At 42.1% G+C, this 24,475-nt stretch overlaps 1 long non-coding RNA gene across 1 annotated transcript; it reads left to right on the top strand.

Moving 5' to 3' along the window:
- The first annotated feature begins 1,249 nt into the window (after nt 1-1,249).
- LOC131381152 (uncharacterized) lies at nt 1,250-24,280 on the top strand. Its single transcript, XR_009209649.1, has 4 exons — nt 1,250-2,133; nt 6,174-6,243; nt 7,599-7,721; nt 23,164-24,280. It is a non-coding gene; the product is annotated as an uncharacterized LOC131381152 (long non-coding RNA).
- The last annotated feature ends 195 nt before the right edge of the window (nt 24,281-24,475 follow it).

Here is a 24,475-nt window from a genome sequence, read left to right as displayed (position 1 = left end):
TATAGGTTTTTAGTTCCTGAACAAGAAAATTAAGAAACCTGGGCTATGAGGTCCCTTTCCCAAAATTGACCCAGTAGAAATTACAGACAATGATTGAAAACCTTTGGTCCCCATTAGATTCACCCAAGAAGCTTTGAAATCTATTGCTAATCTGGGGCCCTCCTTAGACCAATTGTATCAGAATCTCCAGAAGCAGAATCTGGACAATGGCATTTTAAAAATACCTTTCGAGTCCTTCTAATATGCAGCCAGTGTTGAGAAACTGAAAGTGGGAAAGAAGCCATGGTCTGAGGAATTAACATAAAAACTCTGAGAAGGCCAGAGGAGACCAAAGACAGTTGTGAGCTGGTTTAGAAGCTCATAGCAGTCTGGGATTGGGACACAGTGGGGCAGTAGGTGCAACTGTGGCAGGTAAATTTTGCTCTTACCTGTCCCCTACATTGCTTTGGCAGGATCACTTTTCTGGCCTCTTCTTCTGTAGAACAGAAATTAGCAAGAGCAGCCCAGATGCCAGGTGTGTGTGTGTGTGTGTGTGTGTGTGTGTGTGTGTGTGTGTGTGTGTGTGTTGGAAGGTGGGACAGAAAAGGTTGGGGAGGTGGGGAGAATATCATTGCAACCTCAAGATCCTGCCAGGTTGAGAATCTGGTGAGAATACATGTTATGATGACTAGTTGCCCTAAGGCATTTATTTCCGTATTCCCTTTCTCTCCAGGCCCTCAACAAATTGGATTGCAACCTAATATTTAAGGAAGATGCCCTGAAGGAGTAGATGCCTGGTGCAGATACTGGGAATGAAGTTGGTCTGCAGGTTCTGTGGTGTGTGGTGCTTGAACTCATGGAGACTTTCCTCACCTTTCTGCATAAATAGTTCTAAAGATCTATATTGCACAGACTATGTTCTCTGACCACAGTGCAATTTTGTTAGAAATAAATTACAAAAGAATAATTGTTGAGAGAGAATGCTGCATGGATTTCTCATGTTTCTGTATGTCTTTTGAGCAGAGGCATTGTTAGCTTTTGTTCTGGCCTGTATTTTCAAGGATGTTTATACAGCCTTGGAAAATAAAGATAGTATCTCCCTTCATGGCAGAGGGCAGGTTTGTTTGCTGTCCAGTAAAATGAAGATAATATCTTCCACTGGGGCAGAAGTTGGGTGGGTTGGCTCACAGCCTCCTTATTGGAGTTTCCTAAACTCGGTTCCTCAGCTGTGACTTAACCTCACCTCCACCATCCTCCTGGACCCATGTATGTATCACTCTTGTGGGGCTTGTGAAGCAAGGGGAACTAATGAGAAAATGAAGTAATTAAGTTTTTTGCCTCTGATCCAGGAGTCTCATGTCTTCTGCCAGCATTTTTGAAACTGTGACTGGCTGGTTTGCTAACTTTCAAGTAAGATAAAATTTAATACTCTTCACAGTTCTTAGTAATAAGTTTTTAAAAATCCCATAAATCTGGATATTAAATAGCATAAAACTAAATAATCATTAGATTAAAAAGAAACTCACAAAAATATTAAACAGAATAAACTGAAAGCATTTAAGCCAAAATTTATGAACATAGCTAGAGGGAAATTTATAAATCTAAATAAATTTATCACGAATGAATAAAGATTGGAAACTAATGAGCCAAATGTTCAAGAAGAAGAAGAAAAATTAGAACAAACTAAAGATATTAGAAATAGGGAAATATTAAGGGCAGGAACCAAAGTAAAGAACATGAAAAACAGTAACACTGAAGTGGCGTCGTTTGGGGAAATACCCGAGGTTCGTTGTCTTGCGCTAAGGAAATCCAAGATGCGGACACACAGGGTGTGAGTTTAAAAGCAAAAGTTTAATAGGTGAAAGAAAGGAGAAAGAGCTTCCTTGTGCAGAGGAAGGGCCCCGAGCAGGTTTCTGGGAGATGCGGTTGGTTCTATAGACGAACTTGAGGAGGCAGTGTCTGATTTACATAGGGCGTAGTGGATTGGTTGGACCAGGTGTGCCATTTACATGGCCTGTGAAGAGCTGGCCGACCCACCCTAATTTTTTATTACGCAAATGACGTCTTTACCTGGCCAGCGCCATGTTACCTGAACACGTGGTTACAAAGAAAAGGGAAGAGGAAACCTCCATGTTGAATACACTTGGCTTCCAGGTATTCCTTTTCTATTGGCACAGCTGCTGGCATTTACCTATACAAGCTTCCAGCTTGCTTATCTATGCTTGCAGCTTGATTTTTCTGGCTGCTTTTTGTTAGAAAAGAAATTAGTTTTGAAAAGGAAAACCTTACCGAGGACAAAACAACAAAGTTAAAAATTGCTTCTTTAAAAAGATAAGATGGTCTTCTGGAAAGACTCCTCAAGATAAAGAAAAGATGATATAAATAAACAAAACACAGAATTATAAATGGGGAAATAATAGCAGATGCATAAGAAATTTTTTAAAAATAAAAGACTATTGTGAATAACTATATTTTAATATATTTTAAATCTTAGATGAGATAGATTTTGTTCTACAAGTATTTAAATTACTCAACAACAGGTAAAGCTTGGGCACTGACTAATCAAGATGGACACCTGACCCACCAGAAAGGATGCCATACTAGTATGTACCAGCTCTGTATTTCTGGGATCAAAATTAAATTCCCAATTGGCCCAAGAAGAAATACAAACATCAACTAGAACAGCAAGCATTCAAAAAGTGAAATGGTAATCAAAGCTCTCCCGTTCCCAAAACCTGTAACCCAGAAAGTTTTCCATGTGGAAGTTTTGTAGGTGAAAGCTTTACAAACTCAATGGGATTAAAATCAATTAGTTTTAGAGAAGGGGGTTAAAAAAAAACTTACATATTAAAATAGTCTCTGCCCTTTAAAGGTTCATGGTACACAGATACAGTATGTCTGTGGTATTAAATTTTATGGTGGAAGATTAGAAAAAAAATATGTCTAAAAAGGCCCTGGGGGATGGAGAGAGTATAATGAAAAAAAAAAAATGGTTGAGAAACATTTCCTAATTTTATTCAAGAAAATGGAAAAAGAGAAAAAACTTCCCAGCTCATTTTAGCATTTTAAGAATTTTCTAATCTAAAACTGGATAAGAACACACACACACATACACGTATCATATACTTATATACACATATGTATGTATTTATATTCAAAAGTAAAATGTGCTCCTCTACATATATAAGTCATGTTCAGTTATAAAAATGAATTGAAAAATCCCCCTTATTAATTCAAGGAGTTCAATAGAGTATTAAAAATATATCATGGAACCAGATTTACTCTCTTGCCTTAATGAGAAAAACTGGAAAAACATGTGGAACAACTGTTTTAAAATATTGGACAATAGGGATATTAGGACTGTAATGCAAGAAAGAAAAGAAGCAAATGAAGTAAGTCCAATATTCTCTGTGCCTTTCTACCCCGAGGTACACTCTGTAAAGCAGAGTGAGTAGGATGATCCCAAGCAAAACACAGTGGTCTCTCTGCATTGAGGAGCAGAGATTTGAGTTCAAAGAGTCTGAGGTAGCTAGAAGCTATAAAGCAGAATTTCAGAGAAGAGAGAATTACGTAAAAAACAGCTCCAGTCTTTGTTTAATACTAAGATACATAGGAATAGAGTGAAACTCTTCAAGAAATACATGCACACACACAAACACACACATTTTAGTGTATATATGTGTATATACATATATAAAATTATTTAAATGTAGATTGTGATAATTAGAACTTTTTGCAATTAATCCTGACAACTGTTAAATATGAAGCAGAGTTATAACTAGTAGTCCCCCAAAGGAGGAAAAAAAGATTTATAAAATATTTAATTAATTCAAAAGAAGTCAATAAAATAGAAAAAGCTTTATGCATAATAGATTGAATAAGTAGAAATCAAACAGTAAAGTATAAACATAGAACCAATTGCATTAAAGGTAAATGGTATAAATGCCAAATTAAAAGGCAGAGATGGTCAGACTGGATAATAAAACAACATCTAACTATATCCTGCATACAAACAATCCACTTTAAATGTAAAAACATAATAGATCAATAGCAAAAGAATGAAAAAATACATCAAGATAATTCTGATCGAAACAAAGTTGGAGTATCTATACTAATACCAGACAAAGTAGATTTCAGGACAAATAATATTAGCAGAGATAAAGAAGGCCATTTCAAAATGATGAAGCATCATTTATGTGTCAAAGGACATAATAATGCTCAATTTTTTGCATCAAGTAACAGAAGATTGAAATATATGAAGTAAAAACTGATTGAACTTGAAAGAAGAAATAGGCAAATTTATAATTAGAGTCAGAGATTTCAGAATCTTCTTTCAGTAATTGATAGCATAAGTAGAATATCAGTAAGGACATAGAATACTTGAAAGACACAATAAATATCATAAACCAAACTATTTTTATGTTTATATTCATAGAGTATTCCACTCAACAACAACATAATACACATTCTTTTCAGGTGCATAAGAAATATGTATTAAGGTAGACAATATTCTGTGATACATAACAAGCCTTAATAAATTGAAAACAATCAACTCAAAGTATGTTTTCTGACTATAATGAAATTAAATTAAACACACACACACACACACACACACAATAAGATAGCTGAGCACAGTGGTGCATGCCTGTAATCCTAGCACTTTGGGAGGCCAAGGCAGGTGGATCACTGAAGCCCAGGAGTTTGAAATCAGCCTGGACAACGTGACAAAACTCCATGTCTACAAAGAATACAAAAATTAGCTGGGGATGGTGGTGCACACCTGTGGTCCCAGCTACTTGAAAGGCTGAGGTGGAAGGATCTCTTGAGCTCAGGAGGTCGAGGTTGCAGTGAGCTGAAATTGCGCCACTGCACTCCAGCCTGGGCAAGAGAGTGAGACCCTGTCTCAAACAAAGCAACAACAGCAACAAAAAAAACAGTAAGATAAAGATACCTGGAAAATCCCCAAATATTTGGAAAGTAACACACATAAAATTAGAATGCATTTTGAAATTAAACATATTATACCAAATAACAGTCTCAAATTAATAACCTCTGCTTCCACCTTAAGAAAGTAGAAAAAGAAGAGCAAGTTAAATCTCAAAACCAGAAAGAAAACCAATGAAACCAAGCACTAGTTTTTTAAAAAATTAATAAAATTGATAAATCTCTAGTCAGATTGATTAAAACAAAAGGAGATAAAACATAATTTACCAATATCAAGAAATAGGAGGTGACATGATTAGTTTCTACAGGCATTAAAAGGATAAGGGAATACTATAAATAATTACACACATATAAATTTCACAACCTAGATAAAATATACCAATTGCTTGAAAGATACTACTAAAGCTCATTCAAGAAGAAATATATAATCCAAGTAGCCCTACAGCCATTAAAGAAACTGAGTTTTTACTTAGAACCCTTGCCACAAAGAGGCTGGGTATGGTGGCTAATGCCTGTAATCCCAGCATTTTGGGAGGCCAATGTGAGAGGATTGCTTGAGTCCAGGAGTTTCAGACCAACCTAAGCAAAATAGCAAGACCCTGTCTCTACAAAAAAAAAAAAAAATATTAGTCAGGCATGGTGGTGTGTGCCTGTAATCCCAGCTACTGGGAGGGCTGAGGTGAGACAATCACTTGAGCCCAGGAGGTCAAGCCTTCGGTGAGCCATGATTGCACCACTACACTCCAGCCTGGGTGACAGAGCAAGACTCTATCTTAAAATTAAAAAAAAAAAAATTCCTTCCCAGAAAGAAAACTCCAGGCTCAGATGGCATCACTGGTAAATTCTATCAAATATTTCAGAAAGAAATAATATTAATTCTACACAAACTCTTCCAGAAAATTGAAGAGGAGGAAATACTTCCTAACTCATGCTTTAGGTTCAATGCTAGTCTAATACCAATACCAAACACGTTATAAGAAAGAAAATTTCAGTCCAAAATCTCTCATGAACATTGCTACGGTTTGAATGTGTCCCCCAAAAGTTCATGTGTTAGAAACTTAATCCCCAATGCAACAGTGTTGGGAGGTGGGGCTTATTAAGAGGGGATTGGATCATGAGGGTGAAGCCCTCATGAATGTATTAATGTAGTTATTATGGGTAAAGTTATCACAAGAGTGGGCAGATATAAAAGTGGGTCCAGCACCTGGTGCCTCTCTCTGTCTCACATGCTCTCTTGCCCTTCTGCCAAGTTACGACGCAGCAAGAAGGCCCTCACCAGATGTGGGTAGCATCCTATAGAACTTCCCAGCCTCCAGAACTGTGAGTGAAATAAGCCTCTTTTCTTTATAAATTATGCAGTCTATGATATTGTATTATAGCAACACAAAACAGACTAAGACAAATGTTCTGCAGTGAGCAAGTATATGTAAACCTGCCCTCAAAGGCTGAGGGAGATGAGAGGCTGAATAAAACGGCTAAAAAATCCAGTTTCTTAAAAAGAAATATTTAATAGGAACTTATGAACAGGAGTGATGTCTTGGGTGGCCATTAAGCAGTGGATCCCTGCACTCACCTTTTAGAAAATATCTGTTATATTACAAGTTTTTTGGTAAAATATGTGGTAGCTAGTCACATCTGTTTTTCTTGTTAAACTCAAGACCACTGGGGAGGTTAGATAAGCATCTTTATGAGGGGTTATCTAAGCTATGGGCTTTGTTTAAAGACCTTGCTGCAGACCACCTTGGCATGCAAGAGTCAAACAACAGTCATCATGGGAGTTTCAATTCAAGATGGCGCCACTCTTGCCTTGCAATGAGCTATTTTCCTACAACAAGCATAGACACAAAACTTCTTAGCAGTATTTTAGTGAATCAAATCCAATGATACATAAGAAGACAATAGGTCATGACCAAGTGGATTTCATCCCAGGAATGTAAAGTTGGCCTAACATTTGAAAGACCAATCAATGTAACTCACTATGGTAAGAACTAGAAAAGAAACATTAAATTATCTGAATAGATACAGAAAAGATACTTGTGCCACCCTTCCCAGCCTCCCCTGTGTTCCACATGCATGGGAAGAATATCAGGGAACAGAATCTATAAGAGCCTTGGGAGTGACAAGAATCACTCCTCCATGTAGACACCCAGGTTGCTTCTGGGCTTGTGCTTCTGGACTGGCTCTACCATCAGTGAGTGGACAGGGAGGGCTTCCTTTTGCCTTGGTAGGAACATCCCAGGTCTGCTCTGTGTGATGGGCCCACCTGCTGCCTGGTCCATCAGTTTTATTCCCCTTTTAAGGCTACTGGTTTCCTCAACTGAGCTGAGACAATAGGATTTCCGGTGGCCAAATACTTCAGTCAACCCTCACTGCCCTGGTTAATGAGACTGACACCACCCCCGCCCCCCGACCACCAGCATCAAAGAGCTGCCTCTCACCCTGATGGTGGTTAAATGTTCATTTTAGGGCTCTGCACTGGCAGGTGAAGAGTGTTGACCATTCAACCATGCACCCTTGTCAATCCATTCAATCCATGCCATCCTGGATTGATTACAAAAGTGAGTTTATGTTTTATTTTCTATGTATTCTGCCTAATGCCAATAGCTTCTTGCTTTTACTCTCAAATCACCCATAATTTTTCACAGAATAATCTCCATATTTTACCATTTCCACAGCACCCTCTAGTCAAAGTTTATTGTTAACATAGCTCTTCCGTGAGAAGAGGGAGCCTGCTGGAAAGATTACCTGAAAAGGACTGCTGTGTTGCATCAGTGGAAGCACTTTTTGACTTTATACAGGTAATTCTTGGCTAGAATAAAATGATATTAAAAAAAAGAAAAATACGTAGTACACTTGCTGCTCTCCCCTGCTTAGCCCTAATGCAGGCATTCCTAATCCATAGCCCTGTATCTTTCCTCTGACTCACGGCTTCACAACCCTTCTCAGTACCATACCCCAGACAGGCACCACCAAACAGAGTTGATGTGAAACCTGTTTGCCATTCCTGATCTTACCCATTGGCTCTGCAAACAGGTTTTGATTTTGCTTTTCTAGCTCTGAACTTTGTGCCTTTTCCAAAGTGATTCTAGGGATCAGCCTTCCAGCTTCATACACAACAGCCTAAGGCATCTACAACTCCCAAACCAGTCCATGCCTCATTGTCATGGAGCCTGCTTTGGCCACATGCAGTGCCTGCTCAACAGAGGCAGGGATGTGCATAGCTATTGTGTGCAGGAGCTGATTTATTAAGCAGTCCAACTGGCCAGAGCCCCCAAGAGAAGGTCTCTTTGGGAACAGTGGGTGCTGTTGACTGCTTGGACATGTCATTGCTTCGGAGGTCTTTAGTCTTTTCTGTCAGTCTGGACACCCTCAAAGTGGGGAAGTGACCTCTGATCATTGGATATTTTCCTAAGGGGAGTAGCAACAGTCTACAGGTATTCCTCCTGTGGTTATTCTGACAGTGGTAGGCTTAAACCAGGTAGAGAGGTCTTGCAGTCTATCTGGTGGAGTGTGTGGCACAGAAGCAGTTACAAAAACAAAAGCTTTTACCCTACTTTCCCACCCATCAGGAAGAGCACTGACTTTTTTTTTTTATTTATTATACTTTAAGTTCTAGGGTATGTGTGCACAACGTGCAGGTTTGTTACATATGTATACATGTGCCATGTTGGTGTGCTACACCCATTAACTCGTCATTTAGCATTAGGTATATCTCCCAATGCTATCCCTCCCCCCTCCCCCCACCCCACAACAGTCCCCAGTGTGTGATGTTCCCCTTCCTGTGTCCATGTGTTCTCATTGTTCAATTCCCACCTATGAGTGAGAACATGCGGTGTTTGGTTTTTTGTCCTTGTGATAGTTTGCTGAGAATGATGGTTTCCAGTTTCATCCATGTCCCTACAAAGGACATGAACTCATCATTTTTTATGGCTGCATAGTATTCCATGGTGTATATGTGCCACATTTTCTTAATCCAGTCTATCGTTTTTGGACATTTAGGTTGGTTCCAAGTCTTTGCTATTGTGAATAGTGCCACTATAAACATACGTGTGCATGTGTCTTTATAGCAGCATGATTTATAATCCTTTGGGTATATACCCAGTAATGGGATGGCTGGGTCAAATGGTATTTCTAGTTCCAGATCCCTGAGGAATCGCCACACTGTCTTCCACAATGGTTGAACTAGTTTACAGTCCCACCAACAGTGTAAAAGTGTTTCTATTTCTCCACATCCTCTCCAGCACCTGTTGTTTCCTGGCTTTTTAATGATCGCCATTCTAACTGGTGTGAGATGGTATCTCATTGTGGTTTTGTTTTGCATTTCTCTGATGGCCAGTGATGATGAGCATTTTTTCATGGAGCACTGACTTTTAAAAAATATTTCCCCTTGCAAATCCTCAGTCTGGGAAGCAGGGCAATCAATTATGTTGTCAACACAAATAGACCTCGTAAAATTCAAACTTAAAGTCACTTCTGACAGTTTCTTAGCCTGTAAAACGAGGGAGTTAGATCAGATAATCTCTAAAGGTCTTTCCATCTTTCACAGCTTGTGACTTTATGGCTTTAGGCAACAGTATAAAACAAGGGCAAAAGGCAAAAAAAAAAAAAAAAAAAAAAAAAGGCCCTAAAACTTAGCACAGGCTCTGGAGAATCTACAGGTATTTCAAAAAGACAGTTGACTTGAAATGTAGGAAGCCCAAATGAATTCTGAAATGGAGTAGAATAATGAGAACGTGCTTGTAAAATGTGTCACCACCCACTGCCTTCCAACTGGCTCTGGGGCCTTTCCAGCACTGGGTAGTATCTGACTGATAAGTATCATTCTTTGTTAAAGTAACCATGGTTTGTCATGTTTGCCAAAGGCTGGAAGAAAATTGAGCCAAGAGCTGGAAGCCAGAAGTTCCCCATGCCTGCCGTACACATCTAGGCTCTGAGTTTTTACTTTTTCTACTATATTGCCATGCAAGTAACTTTAACTTTGCTTCTCTGTTCTCTGTCACTGAGAAATACCACGTCTCCATGGCAATAGGAATGCATTTACCTTCACCAAACCTGCTCAAATCCTTGCTGAACAGGATGTAGCAGGAGTTGACTTTCCGATGGTGGAGGTTCAGAGTACAGCCTGTAGCCACAGAAAAAAGTTGCTTGTTCCTGAAATGCAGACACACCTCCAATCCAGACAGCAAGTTATCTCGTGGAGGAAGTGGTAGCTGTAAAAATTCAAATGGAAAAGGCATAGGTAATAAACAAATTTTTTGAAAAGTTTGCCTTAAGTTTGGCACAGAATTTGGGACCACTGCTTTGGCAATCAATGACACTCAGAGGGGAACAGAAGCCTCCAGGATGGGTGAGGTGGCTCACGGACAACAAGTGTGTACAGGGTTGAGAGGAGAGGACCAGGACGGAAGGCAAGGGGTTGAGGGGGTTGCCGTTCTGGGTCTGTTCCTAACAGGCATGCTTTTTCCAGTCTTTTCATGCCCTCATAAACCTTCACTTGGGCTGGTGGAGTGTTGCACTTCTTCATTTAGTCATTGAGTCATCCATTCCTCACTTACTTACCTGCTCTTCATTCAGAAAGCCTTTATTCCACACCTACCATGTGCCAAATAATTGTATTCGGCACCAGTTCACTCAGCTGAATAGGGCATGGTCCCTGCCCACCAGGCTCAGAGCCTGGGTTGAAGAGGTAGATGACTAAACAGGCGCATGCAATTCAACATAGTACATGCCTCTTTGGACTAAGCACGGATGTGGTGGGAGCACAGTAGAGGGTCAGCGAAGCCCACCTCTGGGAGGAGGCACAGTGGGGTTTTGAAAGGAGGGCCTGCCTTAAGACTGCTGAGAGATGTGGTGTTATTTTTTATTTTTTACTTTTTTGTAAGAGACAGGATCTCATTGTATTGCCCAGGCTGGAGTGCAGTGACTATTCACAGGCGTGATCATGGCTCACTGCAGCCTCAAACTCCTGGCCTCAAGTGATCCTCTTGCCTCAGCCCCATGAGTGCCTGGGACTCTCGCAAGTGTAGTGCTATTTAGTGGGTAAAGAGAGGGAGAGGAAAGAGTCAAAGGGTATTCTAAGTTCAGGGGCAGCTTTCACAATGACTCAGAGACAAGGAAGAACATGTAGGGCTTGGAAGTCTGTAAGTGGTTCAGACAGCTCAGCTGATGAACTAACCCCACACACATCATGGTGGGCTTCACTGAAGCATTTACTGGGCAGCTCCTGTGAAGAAATCAGCTTGCTTGAGCTAAACACGTGAAATTAGTTCATTTGGCTTGATCATATTTAACCCCATGTGGCTGGGTTAAATGAAATGTTTCATCCTTTGGAAGGAATGCAAAGATTTTGGGATTTTGTTTGTTTTCGAGAAGGGTTTTGCTCTGTCGTCAGGCTAGAGTGCAGTGGAGTAATCATAGCTAAGTGCAGCCTCCAACTTCTGGCTCAAGCCATACTCCTGCCTCAGCCTCCTGAGTAGCTGGGACTACAGGTATGTAGCCACCATGCCCACCTAATTTTTTAAAATTATTTTTTGTAGAGATGAAATCTTGCTTTGTTGCCCATGCTGGTCTCAAATTCCTGTGCTCAAGTGGTCCTTCTACTTAGGGATCCCAAAGAGCTGGGATCACAGGCATGAGCCACCGCACCTGACCACACAAAGATTTTTGAACCAGGAAGGAACCTGGAGAAATTATGCAGCAGAGGACAAGGTGGGTGGCCTAGTGAAAAGACTGAAGAGACCCTCAAGAGAATCTGGTAGCCATCAGAGTCAGAGACATTTAGAATGGCACAAACCCAGCAGGAAGGGAAGCAGTGATTCTATCGGGCACCAGGAGAAATACGATAGACAGGTTACCCTATGTCATTCTCACAATAACCTAATGGAAGTTGGTGTTATTAAACCCACTTTACAGATGAGGCACCAGAGGATTGGAGTTTGTTGAAACCACTTGCTCTGAAGCATTTTGAAAACTTTGTCCTGGTTCTCGTGACTTGAGCAGAGACTGAGCTGCCTAATCACACCACCGGGTTTCTCAGAAGGAAAATCCATGGCAGAGGAGACAGCATCTGGTTAGAGGCTAGTGGCACAGGAGGGGCATGGGCCAGAAGAGCTCCCATGAGCTGGAAGATGTGACAAGTACTAGTGTCAATATCAAGAGCAGGGAGGTTGAGAGTGGTTGTGGATTTTAGCAGATACATCCACTCCTTCATTCATTCTATTTATTCAACAAAAGGTTCTGCTGGAGACTCATCAGCAAAAACAAACAAGCAAACAAAAAAGAGACAAGGATTTGTACCCTCATGGAGCTTACATTCTGGTGAAGGGGGGGCAGGAAATAAGCAAGACAGTCAATTTCCTCTATAATAGGTTAGATGGGGAAAAGTAGTAAGGTGAGAAATAAAGGAAGGAAGGGATTTTTTTTTTTTAATTTCAAGATGGTTGCAGTTTTAGATGGAGCGACCAAGAAAGTGGCATTCAAGTAAAGACCTGAAGCAAGTGAGGGAGTGAGCTGTGAAGACATCTGGTGGGGAGAGTATTTTTGGAGGAGAGAATCACATGTCCAAGGGCCTGGAGATGAGAGAACTAGCATGGAGCCCATGTGGCTGTAGCGGAGCTTAACAGGGCTCTCTAGGAAGAGAAGAGGCCAGAGTTAACACAGAGTTAACACAGGGCTAGACCACTTGAGGCCTTGAAGGCCGTCGTAAGGACTTGGGCTTCCCTTCTAGGTAGGATTGGAAGTCTTTTGAAGGCTTTGAGCAGAGATTGCCCTCTGACTTTCATGTTAACAATATGGGTCTGATGACTATGTTGAGAATCCATGGTCCAAGGGAGCAAGGGCAGAGCAGGAAGGTGAAGCGGGAAACCCGTGCAATAAGCCAGGTGAGAGATGAGGAGGGCTTGGACCAGGCGGGAACAGGGGAGGGGGTGAGAAATGGCCAGGTCCCAATGTATTTGGAGGGTGGAGCAGCAGGATCTACTGACAGATTGGATATGGGGTGTGAGAGAGAGAAGTCAAGGATGACTTCAAGGTTTTGGCCTGAGGAACTGGAAATGCCTTTCACTGAGGGGGAAATAAAGAAATAAGCAGGTATGGGAGGAAAATGAGGACCTCAGGTTTTATTCTGTTAAGCTTGAGGCAGAAATCTAGGAGGAGCATGAAGAAAGGACAGTTTCGCAGAGGCCAACAGCAGGAGGAATGGATCAGATGCCACGGAAAGGTCAGGGAGACGTGTGTGGAAGGAAGGTCATTGGACTTGGCAGGGAAAATGGTCATGAGCTCACAGAAGAGGCACATGGTGTGCTTTGTGAATTTCTCCCTAGTCCCACACTCTCCTTCATTAAGCACAGGATTCTTTTGGCCAGTTTCTTCTTTCTATTCCCCTCCCCAGCTCTTTTCAGACCAGGGCTGGCCTGTACCCATCCACTCCTCTAATGCTGGCTTCAAAGCCTGTTTAATTTAATGGTCACTCCAGGGATATCTTGGAAACCGATAGGAGGGTGCCCTGTCCCTCGTATAGTATTTTTATGTTCACTTTTATAGGGCATTTATTTTTCCTGCTAAAAATATCTCATGCCTTACTGGGGGCAGGGGAGGGGGGAAGTGGAGCGGAAAAATTATTTCAGCATCTCGCTTACAAATCTGCTCGGTGGAGCCGGAGTCTGTGGGTTGAGCACTGGTTTTCCATGCCCATTTCTGGATGTGCTCACTAAGATATTCCAGCCCAGGCCCTTCCTGTTTCAGTGAAAGGAAAGCAGTGAGGTCCCACCCACTCGTCTTAGAAGCTCCCTCCGGATGGCCTGGCCAGTTTCCATTCCAGTAGATGGCACGAAACTGAGTTCATGAAGTACAGAAAGTCTGAACATCTGTTTCTACGGGTCTACATGATGTCATTTGTCCTGAAACACCCCCAGCCCCTCACACACAGACAGTCCAGATTCTACACTTGGAAAAAAAAAAACAGAAGGGGAATTCCTACTGAGGTAATGATCTGAGTGTGGAGGGGCTCCCAATTTGGCCTTTATGAATGGACCGATTGAGCTAGGTAGACAGAAAGGGGTAATCTCCCCTTCACCACTTCTCTAACGCTGTCCTTTGAAAAAAGAAAATAAACTGGGTAAAGTCATCACTGTGTGAAATGGGGCTGTGGATAAGGATTTCCACGGGTCCAAGAGCAATCAAGTCATTACCATGGAGTAGATTCGAGGTTGACTTCAGGGTGGCTCAATTCATATATCACAGAATATTTGAACAACTGTCTAAAGAAAAGGTCACTGTGCACCAGCCTGAGCTGGGTTGGCAGTTTGCTTCTGAAGGGCAAAAGTAAGATGATAATGTCTCAACTGTAGAAGGAGGTGGGGGAGCAAGGAGAGAAGATGGAGCAGAGTAGAGACGACTTTAAATAACTCCGAGGGAAGGGCTCTTTTCTGAGCTTCACTGTGCGCAGCCTCCAGGGGAGTCCTCTAAAGCACTTCTTCAGTGCTGTGACCTCCCCTGGTCTCGGAACCAGGGGTGAGGCCATGCTGATCAATTCTGGCTTGGGGAAAGGTGAGAAAGAGACAGTTTGTGAATAACATTTAGCACCCCAAATCAGGTGAATGGCTTGAAAGCTCGAACTCAGTGAAGGACCAGATTACAAGGAAGTGGTAGAAAGGATGGGTGGGATTGAGGTGGGTTTTGCCAAACTTGGAACACTAGAATATTTATTTATTTATTTATTTATTTATTTATTTATTTTTAGACACAGAGTCTTGCTCTGTCACCCAGGCTGGAGTTTAGTGGTGCAATCATAGCTCACTGCAGCCTTGAATTCCAAGGCTTAAATGATCCTCTAGCCTCAGCCTCCTGAGTAACTAGGAATACAGGCATGCACCACCACACTTGGCTAATTGGAGCGCTAGAATCTTGTTGGCAGTAGCACATGGGCTCCTCTTGGTGGAAAAAATATATATATCCACATCAGTATTTGGAGGAAGGCTTTGTCTTGGGACTTTAAGATAGCAAAGGATTTGTTCAGGCTTGAACCTATGCTTGTGAGTGAGAACTTTATAGTGTTACTGTATGGATAACATGAGTTTAATTGTATACACCTGTGCAGGAAACAGTCACCATGGCTGCCTGAGACTGCTCTCCTTAGAAAGGTCTGCTTGCAAAGTTGGCCCCTGGCGGGCATCTGGGAGCTTGGCCAATGAATAATTCTCTACATTGATAGAAAACTTACATCAGTGATAAGGGTGGCTCACTGGACTTACACCATTTGTACAAACAAAATGGTTTGTGCTGAATACCTGCCTTCCTTCTGAGAGCCTGGAGTTTTGTTACATGCTAGGCAGCAGGTGCCTACATGACAAAACCCCAGTACAAAATCTTAAGCATTGAGTCTCTAATGAGCTGTCCTGACACACAATACTTCACATGTGTAGTTAGAATTTGTTGCTAGAGGAACTAAGTGTGTCCTGTGTGAATTTACTAGGAGCAGACTCTTGAGAGCTTGCACCTGGCTTTCTCCGGACTTGCTCATGAAACAATTGCTTTGTATCTTTTTGCTGTAATCAATCTTAGCTGTGAGCATGGCTATATGTGGAATCCTGTGAGTCCTCCTAGCAAATCACTGAGCCTGGTGGTGGTCTTGGGGACCCTTGATACAACTAAATCACCCATACTCTAGGGCAGAGTTCTAAAATTAATGACCTGATTCCTGTTTACTAAAGAATTTGTAAAAAGGCTTTAACCAGGTGGGGTGAAAAGGGGGTGTTGACTTCAGTCTGGATAGTTCTGCTGACCTTGTGCTTGGTGCTCTTGTCCCATGCCCCACCTCATGAAGCAATTGCAGGACCCTCGCTCCTGGGTGCACACTGTTCTCAGTCTCAACCTACCTATCATGGAAGCAGAGGCAGAGCAGAGACAAGAGAAGAGTGTTTGGATCTATCAGTGGTAGAGGCTGGGGACTCCACAGGTGTTTTCATTTCCCCTCCTAAGCCAGTGGGAGGGTGATTAAATAGCTGGCTTCTGCTACAGTTCAGGATTGACTCCCTTAGCAAGGCTTTCCTAAGTATGCCTTTCTGCTTGAGTTCTTTCTAGATTCCAAGCAGACATAATTCTACTTGGTTTCCACAGAGTCTTTCTTTAGATATGCTAATGTAATCAATTAACTAATGCAGGGCCTTGCTCTGGCCTGTGAGCCTCCACTTCTGTAAGGTCTGCAACCTGCTGTGTTAATTGTGCTCTCAAGGCAACTTGATCCACGTCCTGGAGGCACTCCTCACTTGTGGTCCCTTCCCCAAGCTGCAATTACCACCTTGTATGCAGAATTGCTTTGAAGCATGGTATTCTTTCTGGACCATCCCATAGAGAAAAGCAAGATTTTAGCTTGTATATGCTGTCCAGGGTCTCAGAAATCAACTTGCTATGTACCCAGTTCTGGATTCCCAGACAGCCACTGTGATGTGAAGGCTTCCTGGCAGGGTGGGTCTATTTCTTCCCTGTCACCCCCTTCTGCAGACATAGCAGACATCAATGGGGAGATGAGAAGAAGGCAGAGGAGTTGCGCTAAGAGGAGGACATTCTTGAAAATCTGAAAGATTTGATTATCTTATAGAACTTTGACTTTTAGAGCTGCTTTTCTAAATTTCCTCCTCTACCTTCCTGTGTCTGCAGCCCCCATTTACTCATCTTTAGATGAAAGCAGAACATGGTTCTGACAGCCCCCATAGAAGGCCAAAGTGATGTGAGACTCCTGAGTGGGGAGCTAAGGGGAGTGAGGGAGCAGGGGTATCCAGGTGAGCATAGGAAGTGGTGAGGGTAGGAAAGAAAGAGTGTCCATGGGTGACGCAGCTCCCAGGGGACAAGGAAAGGGTATGTGAAATTCCAAGGGCTTTTCAGAACAAAGTCTTATCATCCTACTGTGCAGTGGAGTTAGATCAAGGGACTCCTTATGCTTGTTGGCCCAATGTGGCCCTTTGTGTGTTATTATAGGTGGGTTGTTATAAGTAGCTTCAGGTCCAAAGTAAGAAACTAGTCAACATACTCTCCTGCCTCTGTGTGATTGATAGGCAGAGAGTAAGACTCTTGAGTAATGTACTGACCATTCTTCCAATGTTCCAAGCATAGCAGGAAAATCCCACAATTCCCACTGCAGGAAGTGCTAGATCACCAGGGGAATATACTAAAACTCCAGACTTCCAAGATAGAAGCCTCCACTCATTGTTAACTTCAAAAGTCTTTTTATCAAATTCTTTGAAACGAATGAAAACAATATTCCAAAATCTCTGGGATGAGGCAAAAGCAGTTGTTAAGAGGAAAGTTTATAGCACTGAATGCCTACATCAAGAAAATAGAAAGATCGCAAATTAATGATCTAACATTACATTACATATAAATGAACTAGAAAAACAAAGAACAAGCTAATCTCAAAACTAGCAGAAGAAAAGAAATAACTAAAATAGAACAGAACTAAACAAAATTAAGACCCATCACAAAACATACAAATGATCCAAAAAATGAAGAGTTGGTTTTTTGAAAGGAAAGAAAGAGAAAGAGAGAGAGAAAGAAAGAAAGAAACAAAGAAAGAAAGAAAGAAAAGAAAGACCCAAATGAGCACAATCAGAAATGACAAAGGTGACATTACAAATGATCCCACATAAATACTAAAGATCCTGAGAGACTACTATGAATGCCTGTATGCACACAAACTAGAAAACCTAGAGAAAATGGATAAATTCCTGGAAGCACACAACCTGCCAAGATTGAATCAGGAAGAAAATGAAACTCTGAACAGACCATTACTATGTTCTGAAATTGAATCAGTAATAAAAAACCTACCAACCCATAAAAGTACTGGGCTAGATGGATTCATAGCCGAATTCTACCAGACATACAAACAAGAACTGGTACCAGTCCTACTGAAACTATCCTGAAAGACTGAGGAGGAAGGATTCTTCCCTAACTCGTTCTAGGAAACCAGTATTATCCTGATACCAAAATCTGACAAAGACACAGTGAAAAAAGAAAACTACAGGCCAATATCCCTGATGAACATAGACATGAAAATCCTCAACAAAATCCTAGAAAACCAAACCCAGCAGCATATCAAAAATTAATTTACCACAATCAGTAAGCTTTATTCCTGGGATACAAGGTTGGTTCAGCATACAGAAATCAATAAATGGATTCACCACCTAAGCAGAGTTAACAAAAACCATGTGACCATTTCAGTAGATGTAGAAAAAGCTTTAAGCAAAATCCAATATCCCTTCGTGATAAAAACCCTCAACTAGGAATCAAAGGAACATATCTAAAAATAATAAGAGCCATTTATGATAAACCCACAGCCAACATCATACTGAATGTACAAAAGCTGGAAACATTCCCCTTGAGAAATGAAAAAAAGACAAGGATGCCCATTCTCACTTCTATACAACACAGTATTGGAAGTCCTGGCCAGAGCAATCAGGCAAGAGAAAGAAATAAAAGGCATTCAAATAGGAATAGAGGAAGTCAAACTATCTTCATTCACAGGCAATATACCTAGAAAACCCCATAGACTCCACCAGAAGGTCTAGAACTGATAAACAACTTCAGTAAACTTTCAGGTTTCAAAATCAATACACAAATACCAGCAGCATTTCTATACACCAGTAACATTAAAATTGAGAGCCCAGTCAAGAATATAATCCCATTTACAATAGACACCCACCAAAATAAAATAAATAGAAATACATCTAACCAAGGAGGTGAAGGTTGTCTATGATGGGAATCACAAAACACTGCTGAAAGAAACCACAAACAACACAAACAAATGAAAAATATCCCATGCTCATGGATTAGAAGAATCAATATTGTTAAAATGGCCATACTGCCCAAAGCAATCTACAAATTCAATGCTATTTATATCAAATTACCAATGTCATTTTTTTTCACAGAATTACAAAAAACTATTTCAAAATTTATATGGAACCAAAAAAGAGCCTGAAAAGTCAAAGCAATCCTAAACAAAAAGAACAAAGCCAGAGACATCACATTACCTGACTTCAAACTATACTACAAGGCAACAGTAGCCAAAACAGCATGGTACAGGTACAGAAACAGACACATAGATCAATGAAACAAAATACAGAACCCAGAAACAAAGCCATACACCTACAACAAACTGATCTTTGACAGTTGACAAAAATAAGCAATGGGGAAAAGGGAATAGGGAAATAGGAGAAAGAGGATAAGCAATAGCAAAAACTACCTATTCAATAAATGGTGCTGGGATAGCTGACTAGCCATACGCAGAAGAATGAAACTGGACCCCTACCTATCACCATATACACAAATTAACTCAAGATGAATTAAAGCTTTAAATGTAAGACCTCAAGCTTTGAAATCCTAGAAGAAAACCTAGGAAATACCCTTCCATAGACACTGGGGACTCCAAAAGGAGGAGAGAGGGAGGAGAACAAGGGCTGAAAATCTTCCTATTAGGTACTATGTTCACTATCTGGGTGATGGGACCAATACAAACCCAAACCCCAGCATCACGCAACAGACCCTTGTAACAAACCTGCACGTGTACTCCCTGATTCTAAAATTTAAATTTAAATTAAAAAAAATCTTTTTATTCACAGTATTTGGGGGTTCAGTCCGCAGACTTCAGGAAGAAGCCAGTGAGAGAACATGATGTGAAGAGAGTCTCCTTTTCTCTCTGGGAGATCTGCTCTCCATCTTTAACAACTGTAAGCTGCAGGCCCTGTTATTCTTTGTGCTGCCACTCCTTGGCTGAGCTTCTAGAGTGGTTGGGGAAGCCACTGAGTATTGACTAAGACACAACCACTTCCTTCAGGGAACTTGCCGCCTAAGAAATGGTCATGTCATTGAACAGACACAGAGTCAACGGACCCGTCCCAGTTCTCAGTAGTGAAGCATCCCATCAGGACAGGGTTCCCGCCTTCAGACCGATCTTCTTAGGACAGTCCCAGTACTGTCTGTGGAGGTTGTAATTCCTTCCTCGGGATAATGGTTTTCTGCACCATCTGTAAATATCTTTTAAGCAGATCTTCAACAAATGATTTTAGTTTCTCATAATTCCAGTCAATCCATCATTTATTGAAGGCATGCTCAGATGGAAGAGAATGTGTTCTCTGACCTCCTGTCCTCGCTTTTACTCTCCTGGGATTGGCTGTGAACCCCAAATCATTGCTTGGCAGGCAGCACAAAACCTTCATCTCCAGAAGAGCCATTTAATAGGTGCTTAAGATGAATTTTTGGAAATTTTTAAGAGAAAAGCAATTTCCCTAAGCATCCAGGAATGTTTCTTGTGGCTGTATTTTTATCCTCTGCATTTCTCCCTGCTGCAAGGGATGGCCTGCCACAGCCTCGGTCCAGGGCATCTGCCACCTGTACACAGGGCCCTAGCCCTCTTTCCTATTCAAGGACTTGACATCTTTCTTTGTATCATTGATTTTCCTGTTTCTTGTAGTTCATTCCATTGGCATACTAACATGCAATAACATCCTATATTATATTAAACAATTAGCAAATCAATAAATCTCTTTTCAACCTCCAATTCCTCTTTCATCTATTACTATATTTTGTACTCTTTCTAGCAAGTACTCATAAGCCACTTTATTTATGAGAATAAAGTATTCTCATTGCATGGCTTTCATATTTCCTGCACCCACTTCCTAGAATGCTGTCCCCAGGATCCTCGCGTCCTCACTTCTTTAGATCTCTGCTCAAACACTTATTATTACCTGTGTTTGTCTTCTTTTTCATTGCAATAAAGAAATACCTGAGGCTGAGTAATTTAGTAAGAAAAGAGGTTTAATTGGCTCTCAGTTCTGCAGGCTGGACAGGAAGCATGGTGCTGGGATCTGCTCCTGGTGAGGGCCTCAGGAAGCATCCAATCATGGTGAAAGGCACAGGGAGAGCAGGTGCGTCACACGGTGAGATGTGGGGGCAAGAGGAGAGAAGAGGGAGGTCCCAGACTCTTTTAAACAAGCAGATCTCACGTGAGCTAACTGAGGAAGAACTCACTCGTCACTAAGGGGATTCTTAGACAGTCATGAGAAATCTGCCTCCATGATCCAGTCACCTCCCAACAGGCCCCACCTCCAACATGGGGGATTACATTTCAACATGAGATTTGCAGGGGACACACATCCAAACCATATTATTATCTGAAATGATAATGGTTAGTTATCAACTTATTTTCTTGTTTATTGTCTGTCTTTAAGACAATAGAATCTAAATTTTATGACAAATTAGATTGAATCTATCTCAATTCATTGGTGTATCACTGGTGCCTGAAATAGGGCCTGGCACACAGAAAATACTCAATAAATATTTGTGGAATGAGTGAGAATATTAGCCAGAATTTATTGAGTGTTCATTATGTGTCAGATACTGTGATATGAGAATTATCTCATTTAACTCTCACAGCAGTTCTATAACAAGTTTAATATTATTTTACCCAGTTTTACAGATGAGGAAACTTCAGCATAAAAAGATGAAGTAATGACCAAGTGTAGGGGCTCTCACCTGTAATTCCTGCACTTTGGGAGGCCAAGGCAGGAGGATGGCTAGAGGTTGGGACTTTGAGGCCAGCCTGGGCAACATAAGGAAACCCTGCCTCTACAAAAACAAAAAAAATTAATTAGCTGGGCACAGCAGTCTGTGTCTGTAGCCCCAGCTACTTGGGAGGCTGAACTGGGAGGATTACTTGAGCCCAGGAGTTCAAGACTGCAATGAGCTATGGTTGCACCACTGCACTCTAGCCTGGGTGACAGAGTGAGATCCTCTCTCTAAAAATAAATAGATAAATACATAGATGATGAAGTAATTTGCCTAAGTTTATATAGTTAACAAGGTACGGAACTAGACCTTGACCCCAGTTTGGTCTCACTCCAAAACTCCTGCTCATAACCACAGGATTATACTGCCCCCAATGACAGCAGCCTACCAGTGAAAGTCCCAGTGACATCAGTTTAAGATTCCCTGCTAATGACTGCTGCATGAGGCACCATAAGTGCTCCTTTCACTGTGTAACAGCACTGAACTAGCCTCCAATTCTCCCACGCTCTACTCTGTAAATGGGTGCCTATTGCAAGTGGAGTGGTTGGACAGGAGGGTGCTGGAGTATGAGTGGAAGAGGGGAGAAGCACTCTATCCTGGAAGCCCAAATTTCTAATCTTCCAGGTTTCAGCTTTGATGTAGGGCAGACGCCACATGTTTTCCAGATGTCTTAACTCTCCACCTTCACCTTCCTCTGCCTTCTCCCTCTCCTTTTCTGGAAGTTGGGGGGACTCTCTTTCGCAGGCATTTTTGTCCCCCAACCTCATGCCCTGGGCATGCCCTAGAGGTTGCCTGCAAACAGTTCCTCAGGCCGGGGTGCAGGTAAGTTAAGGCTGTCGGAGTGAGCCTCTACCTCGAGGGACAGGAGTTGGTGAATAAAACCCCCTGCTCCACCCCTCTCAGTGGCGCCACTCTGAGGGTGGTTGCACAGTTTCCTAGAGGGTCCTTAGGGGGACTGAGCCCCTGTTGCCCACAAAAGTAACCCTCCCAAGAACACACCATGTATGGAGTCTCCTTCCTTCCCAGCCTCACCCCCTTGCTGTCTCCCCATGCTTCCTGAGCTCACCTCTCAAGTAAGTGATATGTCCTGGAATCCTCATCTCAGGATCTGCCTTTGGGGAAACCTGACCCCAGGTGGACTTCTTTTCCTAAATCTGCATCACCTATGGAAACAAACCATGTCCAGGAGTCACATCCCAAGAACCAGACCATCTTCCCCCAAACATAGGTTAAATTACATCTCAGTGAGCTGGAAGGGCACAGCTTCGGCCAAAATTTCATTCAGTGTCCTCAATCATTCTGCAATAGACACTGGTTAGGTAGGGTCAGCCCACTTCACACACACAAAAACTGAGGCTCAGGGAGGTGAATTAAGTACCTGGCTATCAAGACTCCAGGTCAGCGGCCATTCATCCTCAGGGGTTTGCATAAGAATTCAATAAGCTCTTTTCTGTAATGCACCTAGCAGAGAGCTAAGCATGCAGTGGGGCATTCCATGTAAGTTCTCTTTTATCTTTTGACTTTCATTATTCCACTAAATGGTCTAAAAATTATGTTGTCACTGGAGTTGGGCCCGTATTTCATAAACAGAAAGATAGATGCAACTCCAGCCATTCCTTCTCCTAGGTGAATAGGTGCACATGGTTCAGGAATGTCCCACTGGAGTCAGCCCTCTTCTTTTCACAGGTGCTGTTTATAAACCAGCCCAGCTTTGGCTCAGGACAAGCCACCCATCTCCAGGGGCTGGCGTGTGTGCCTCTGCTGACCGCAGCTGCTGACCTGTCTCCTGTACACTCCAGCTGCTGTGATGCCCAGACAGCAAAACTTCTTTTCAGGCTCCCCAAGAAGGCAGGGACCCCAGTTCTCTCAAGAGCTAACATTGGAGCAAATCAGTCTCAAGAGGGAGTCCCAGAATCAAGAGGAAATATGGGCTTGCCCCTTGATCCTGCAGTAGAGCACATCTTCCCTGCCTGCATGGCCATGCTGTGAATCTGCAGCTCAGAAGTTAGTCTCCCTAGTGCCACACTCTGGAACCATGTCAGCCACATGATTGTGGCTTCCTGAGGCCACGGCGTGTGCACTCTGCCTGTTCATGTTGTGTTTTCCTGGTGACTCCTTCCTTTGCTATTCAGTAATAAGGCTGATCTGCCATAGCAACGCCCACAGCCAATGACACCTGCACAGTGTGTTCCTTCTCTGCTCCACAATATTTCCTTAAAGAAAAACACACCTGGAAATGGAATTTCTGGAATGATTCCCAGATGCTTTCCAGAGGAAGCCTGGCGACATGGGCAAATAGCCCTTTATTTTCCACCATGGGAACAAATATTTCTGATCTTTCTTTAGTGTTGGGGCTGCATACAATAAATACTCAGTGACACTTTTCTGGGTGGCAGGAGTGAGTGACAGGAATGAGGCTAAATCAATACTTGTCAGTTTGTGTCATTTCCACCAGCACTGAGAGGGTGACTGTTTCAGTATCCAAGCGGAAAATGTGGACTCAGGGAAAAAAGACAGAGATGAAAATTCAGTAGTTATCTTCAGAGGGAAAGAATTTTAAGCTGTGGGGATGGATAAAATCTCTATGGAAGGGAAAAAATGAGAGACAGACAGATGAAAGGAGATGGGGCCTTTGATCATATAATTCATTGCCGAAACTGGAACAACTTTGAGAGTGAAAGGAGGTCACTATTAATAGTGACACAGGGGCCTCAGATGTAAACCAGGATTGTCTTGGGCAGACACGGACATATGGTTGCCCTAATGCTAGGGTCAGTCTATTGAAGGGGCCAATGATGATAGCCTGAACTTTGCCACAGCCCTGACACTTGCCACATAACAGTAGGGAATGGTAATGAGGCAGTCACTCAATATAGCTCAGAGCATAAGACCTTCTGGTAGGGTCTTCACTGGGGGTGGGGGATGGTGCTTCATGAACTCCTGAAACGTCTTCCCTTGGCTGCCAAAGGCCTCCCTCCCTTCTCTCATCTTCCTCTTT

Source organism: Hylobates moloch, unplaced genomic scaffold (assembly GCF_009828535.3).
Source record: "Hylobates moloch isolate HMO894 unplaced genomic scaffold, HMol_V3 SCAFFOLD_14, whole genome shotgun sequence".
Lineage (NCBI taxonomy): Eukaryota > Metazoa > Chordata > Mammalia > Primates > Hylobatidae > Hylobates > Hylobates moloch.
Note: the sequence above shows the minus strand (reverse complement) of the source record. Positions and strands in the feature narration are given on the sequence as shown.